Source organism: Anguilla rostrata, chromosome 1, assembly GCF_018555375.3.
Source record: "Anguilla rostrata isolate EN2019 chromosome 1, ASM1855537v3, whole genome shotgun sequence".
In the NCBI taxonomy this organism is placed as follows: domain Eukaryota; kingdom Metazoa; phylum Chordata; class Actinopteri; order Anguilliformes; family Anguillidae; genus Anguilla; species Anguilla rostrata.
The window spans coordinates 15,092,764-15,099,379 of NC_057933.1; the positions used below are offsets into that span (position 1 = coordinate 15,092,764).

At 42.5% G+C, this 6,616-nt stretch overlaps 1 long non-coding RNA gene across 1 annotated transcript; it reads left to right on the forward strand.

The window, feature by feature from the left end:
- The first annotated feature begins 2,725 nt into the window (after positions 1-2,725).
- On the forward strand, positions 2,726-6,248 carry LOC135249086 (uncharacterized). The gene is made up of 2 exons (XR_010328560.1): positions 2,726-2,946; positions 3,841-6,248. It is a non-coding gene; the product is annotated as an uncharacterized LOC135249086 (long non-coding RNA).
- The last annotated feature ends 368 nt before the right edge of the window (positions 6,249-6,616 follow it).

A 6,616-nucleotide genomic window follows, 5' to 3' on the forward strand; every position in this document is an offset into this window, starting at 1 on the left:
CAGAACTCTGTCACATCAAGGTCTGCGCCTCCCATTAACAGAGAATGTTCATTGAAACCTTTGTATTGGTAGGAGCTGAGCAGCTGCAAATTAAAAGGAATTCATACAAATATTTCATAATTGGTATTGGATTTATTCACAGTGTGAAGACTGAAAACTCCAGGATGAGTTTTTAACCGCAGTCATGATATAACAGAATCAAGGTATTGTATGATCGCTTTTCTATTTGATTGTCAATGATTATTCAGTGGATAAATTATTATTATATGTTGTACAGCTATGTTATATTGGTAAGTCAAGGTAAACCCCTCTCAGGATCTGCTGGATGATGCCTCAGTGCCCAGCCCCCAGGTACCCCTGCCTCCTCCATTCATGCTCCTGCACGCTAGGCAGCCTGTGCCACTGGGTTCACTGAAGTGAGGTCAGTAAGGACTGGTCAGAGCTGAACATGCACCATGCAGGCATACAAGCACCCTGCAAGCTGAGCTCGTAAACAGGAGTGAACTTTGCTGAGTTCATCAGTCGTATGTGTGGCTTCTCTGGCCGGTCTTTAAATGCTGCTGTGAAACGTGCAGTGTAAAACAGCCATGGGTTTCCACAGAAGGGGTCTGGGGTTGTGTTTCAAGCGACAGTGGTATCCAGGTATCAGGAAACAGAAGGTAATACGAGGACCGGTGTGACATTATGAAGTTGAGTGGCGACACCCTTGCATCCTCCGTGTTATCTGCAGCAGTGCAGTTTGCCATGCGGATACTCATATAAAAACAAAAGGGTCTTTGAGGATATACTGAAGGGTGATGCAGAAATAATGTATGTGACCACATTCAAGAAAAAGCACAAATCAATTTAGTCTATGACCCAATATTTACAAAAAAAACTTTTTAAAGACCACCCCTATTGATGATTGCATGTATGTAATAGTAAGGAATGAAAGCTAGAGCAACTATTTCAGCTTTGGAATTTGAATGAGAACATGTCATTGAGTTTGTGGGGTGGGAGCAGGACAGGCTATGGGTAGGTCTGGAAGCCAAGCTCACTAACAGCTGCTGTACAGTCAGGTCCAAAAATATTTGGACAGTGACACAATTTTCATCATTTTTGCTCTGTACGCCACCACAATGGATTTGAAATGAAACAATCAAGATGTGATTTAAGTGTAGACTCCTTAATTTAAGGGTTTTGTCAAAAATATGGTATGAACAATGTAGGAATTACAACCATTTTTATACATATCCCCCACCCACACACAATTTTAGGGGCTCAAAAGTGATTGGACAAACTAACATAATCATAAATTAAATTATCATTTTTAATACTCGGTTGCAAATCCTTTGATAAAAGCTGCCAAATTCCCTATTAGAAATCTTTGTTTTCATGTTGCCAAAATTACAGTGGGTTTTAATTAATAAATGTGTTTTTCTTTCATAAAACAATTCACCATGGCCAGAAAGTCATTTAGTCCTTTCACTGTTTTTACACAGAATCTCACGGCAAAGAAACGGTATAATTAAACTGCAATTAAATCAAATATTGCCCACTTTCATTTTAGTTACATTTTGGTTAGCTAGCTTGCTAATAGTACTTGCTGTCACTGACTTAGTCAACAAAGAGAGTGTAACATATGTGAACTCTGCTTTCTGAATACGGTCTGTTAGGTGCTGGTTGTACGTTGAAAACATTTTTTGTTGCTGAACAATTTTCACTGTTCAGTCCCTTCCCTAATGTAAAAAAATAATAATCGTTGAACTGTTTAAAGAGAGTAGTACATGCTGCACATGCTACACAGAAGAGTATCAATCCACCCTTGTTTTATGACAGCAAGGCCTTCCCTGACCTGTCTGGACCCAGACACTATTCGGTGGTGGGGGGCCCGGGGGGGGGATGCACTTTCTAATAATCTTACAGCTGTGAAATGAGCTAACATTCACTGTGATAAATAGCCTTCATTTGCGTAGGGTTTAATTGCTTCTCTTACTCAGAAGTATCCTCCCTATCGCAAATGTGAACAGAATGTGAAGTACGGAACGGCAATAAATAATATTCAAGGTTGCACAGTGGGCAGCTCGCCTCCAGAGTCACTGGGCGCGGTTCCCCATTGGTGTTCCGCCCCGGCCCTGTCTGTCTGCTCGGTGGTTCCTAACTAAGGCAAGCGTAGGCCCTTTCATAGCAACACAACTCTGCTGCACAACAGCGGAAGGAGAATTTGTTTATCTCTGCATGACTAGGAATATGTGAGCCGATTCACAGTCTTCATAGCGGTGGTGTTGTCTCGGAGAAGGGAAGTTTTGGAAAACAACTGTAATTTAATGGTTTAGATCTGCTATTGCAAAACTTGCTTCTGCTGAGGAGAACAATGCATCCAATCTTACGTTTAACTGCTACAAAGTAGGGCTGCACAGTATGCCAGTAATACTGTATATCGTGGTGTACATATTTTCTTGCCATATTTTACAATATTTGCCCCCCAATCAAAAGCAGAATTTAATTCAGATTTTTTCTTTTTAAATAAAAAAAAAAAGGATTATGTTGTGTGGGATTTCAGATGACAATGACATTTTCATGGGAACAATAATAAAAATAAGGTGGATTTCCTTGTGCGCTTTTCACAGCCATAACAATGAGCTTTGGGCGTGGGGGGGTGGGGGGGTTGGGGGGGGGCGGGTGTCCTGATGACGCAACTGACCATATAAAGACATTTATGTTGTCTACCGTGAGTTAAGTGCAGGGCACCCTTTTCCCGTGAGTGTGGGTATTGGCTTGCGGGTGTGACGGTTATTTTTTCATCATTTTTAGGCAATTTTTCATTTAAATGACGCTATGCATCCATTCTATTGAGTGCTGCCGTGTCTTTATCAAGCGAAGCAGAATATAGGCTACGTGTTGTGAGAATACATTTCCAATCTTCTGTCTCACTTGAAGAGAGGTCCCTGGATAAAGGATATACCGGTAAGCCTTTTGGTAAATGATAATAGCGGAGTGTTACCAGTGCTTGAAGTAGGGGGGGAAAGAATAAGTACCGGTACTCATATGACATTGAAGTCCCAGACAGTACGGCACAACCGTCCATTCTGGCCCACTTCAAGCACTGAGCATTACCGTCGGGCTTTGATGGAAAATGGTATGGACACCATGATCACAAAAATGTCTAACCTTCAGTACGATTTATGAAAAATACTGTTAATACATACAGCTGGGTATTGTTTAGAAAGCATACTGGGGTGTGGGGAAAAAAATGATACCGTGCAATCATACAACAATGTATCATGTTAACCACAATCCAGTACAATGGTGATTGTTGAAATCTTTCCCCTGGGTTGCATTCTTACCAGATACAGATGTATCTGACCCATGCGTATATGCTCATTGACAAAGCCGTTACCTTATAGAAATGCTTATACTTTTATCAGTGTTTCTTAGCATTTGAAGACATTATTATTTATACCCCTGTACCCACGAATATGAGTCTCATTCAAGTCTATGTAAAATCATGTAATGACTGAGGATTTGCGCATTGAACATTTACTCAAGGTCTTGCAAAAAGCAGACCTAAAAAAATGGAGTGTACTTTTCTTTCATAGCCAGCTGAGTGAATAAAAAAGGTGTCCTTTTTCCTCCATTTGTGGCCTGGAAATGATTAGCATTTCATTGTTTCTCATGGAAATGTACTTTAAACCTTACTTATTGTTTTTGGGTCCTCATAGGGGGTGGGGGTGGGTAGGGGGTGAGGGGTGGGTGGGTGCATTGCAAAATCCCATGGCAACAAGCGGAGGCGAGCGAATGCCAAACACCTGGGATTCAGCGGCAGATGCAGTGCAATGATGATGCTCTTTTAAATTGCAGGCGCAGCGGGACTGCAGTTACCCATCGCCGCACCTCGCTGAGCAGATGCGCGTCGTACGGCTTGCGTTTTACTTCACTTTGAGCCCCAGCTCTCTGTCTGTGTGTGGCATTGCCTTGAGACGGCAGCTCCTTGTGCAAGAGAAATGAACGTCTGAAGGTCTGTCTGCCAGGGACACCATCAGCCTCTGTGCTGCCAGAACAGCCAGGAAATCATAAATTATGGTGATGGGAGAAGGTTTTTAATGGAAACCCCCTACAAGTTTAAGGTTACACATTCATTGTAGAAACTAAGTGGAAATATTAATTAATTAATTAATTTATTTATTTATTTATTTATTTATTTATTTATTTAATGAATGTATTTAATGTATTTCATTTGAACATGAGACAAGGGAGTGGGCTTGATGGGAAAAAAGCTCCCCTGAATTCTGCAAAGTTTTGGACATACAAGCCATTTTGGGTGAGGATATGCACATTGTAGAGATGCACACTATTAATTGTCCCAGGCAAGAGCTTTATTTCCTCAGATACCCTTGAAATGGTGACAGAGAAGTTGCTTTCCATACTCTATTCTCTCTAAACTCTATTATGTTGTGTTGAATAGCGTTGCTAAATAATGCATTCAAGAATTCTTATTCCTACCTAGGCTGCACAGCCTTGTTTGCCATTGTTTGAGTTAGAAGAATATTTTTCTTGTGCAGTTTGTTGGACCTACATATATCAGAAGGTATTTTTTGTTGTGGTCTTCTGAATTCAGGAATAACAAAATATATCTGTTATATGCTAACAAGCAAACAACACACAAAGGTGACAAGTGACTGTGCTGTATTTCTTTATACCAATAGGTGCAATATGGAACAGTGCTCGTAATATCAACAACTCTGAAGTGAGTTCTGTCTAAAATGTCTTGCAAGTTACCTGATAATGAAGCCCCACTGCCCAGACTGAATTAAGGGCAACATACTGAACTCGCTGACCTGAGCTTGCTAAAGCAGAGATGCAGAGCAGGGGGGGTTCCTCTCTGCCATGGAGTTACGGAGAGGTCAGACTGAGACGCAGAGTCTCCTCACTCGAGCTGAAAACACCATCAACCCTTTTTGGAGGAGCCACCTGCACAGGATCCGCATCAGTGCGCTCAACATGGGATCAAGCCATTAAATTCGAATGGAGGAACGCTACGCAACGCTAAGCCTGGCATAGCGCACAGCTCAAACTTAATGCCGAGCTGCGCCTCCAATCACATCACAGCTTTGCGTGAAGCTGGCAGATGTAAACACGGAAAAAACATTTTGGGATAAGCCCAGGATTTTCGGTTTCGCACCGCAAGTTCACAATTTAGCCTTACACCGCAGACAACCTACTACTGTCAGCGCTTGTTACAGTTTTCCAAACCGACGGCTTTCCTGTATGTGTGACGTCAAGCTTCAACAGCTTGAGGCACTCGATTTGTCTCGTGCGTAGTCAGCGCCTTACTTGGCGTCATCCGCAGCATTTGATTCTTGTTGTGTGAAAGCGGCTTTACATATCAAACACTCTGTCTGCAGGCTGCAACTCCAGTGCTTCTGATCTCTCCAGGTGGATGGCTGGATGATAGATATTAACAGCTCCCTGCTCCCCTCTCACATCTCCCTGGGTCCAGCTGCTTGCCTGTCCGTCAGCTGTGGGACTTGCATTTAGAGAGCCATCTCTGCTCACTGGTCCGCGCTGAAACAAAATGGCAAATAACGACATAAAAATGCAGATGAGCAGTTCCCCACTTTCAAGGTTCAGGAGTGCCGAGAGATTAGGAGCCAAGCAGAGTGTACTGCGCTTGGAGTGAACCTGGAATGACCACTGTCCGTGCAACGCAATTATTTATTTTCTAGAGGCTATTAAAAGCAATCTAATACAGTGACTAATTTAAACTGAACGAGGATTTTTGGAATGGAACTGAATGTTCCCTGTACTGTTTTATTGCTTGCTGACAGTTTCATTGTAAAACGCTCCAACATGGCCTGGAGGTAATGGAATACATTGGGACGTAAGGCTCCTCACCACTATCCATGTGTCCACTCAAACCTCAGGTGCTGCAGTGGGTCAAGCCTGCAGGGAAATCAGCATATATGCATATATACGCACACCAGCCACTTTATTAGGGTATACCTCTCTAATACAGGGTAGTACCCCACCTTTGCCCCCAGAAAAGCATGAATGTCTTGCTAAATGGATTCAACAAGGTCATGGAAACATTCCTTAGGGAGTTTTGTCCATACTGCCTCAACGGCATCACACAGTTCCTGCAGATTTTTGGGCCACACATTGATGTGGCAAACCTCCCATTCCACCTCATCCCAAAGGTGTTCTATTGCATTGAGATCTGTGCAGACCACTGGAGTAAACTGTCACTGTCATGTTCATGGAATCAACTTGAGATGATGTGTGCTTTGTGACCTGACGCATTGTCCTAATGGAATGGTATCCATTTGAAGAAGGGTAGACTGGCCATAAAGGGGTGCACAAGGTCAGCAACAATGCTTAGGTATGATGTGGCATTCAAATGATGCCCAGTTGGGATTAAGGGGCCTAATATGTGTCAAGAAAACATTCCCCACACCATTAAACCACCACCAGCAGCCTGCACTGTTGACAAGGCAGGATGGATCCATACCAAATTCTGAACCCACCATCTGCATATTTCCACAGAAATCAAAATTTGTCAAACTGAGCAATGTTTTTTCTATCTTCAATCATTCAGTTTCAGTGATTGTCTGCACATTGTAGCCTCATCTTCCTAATC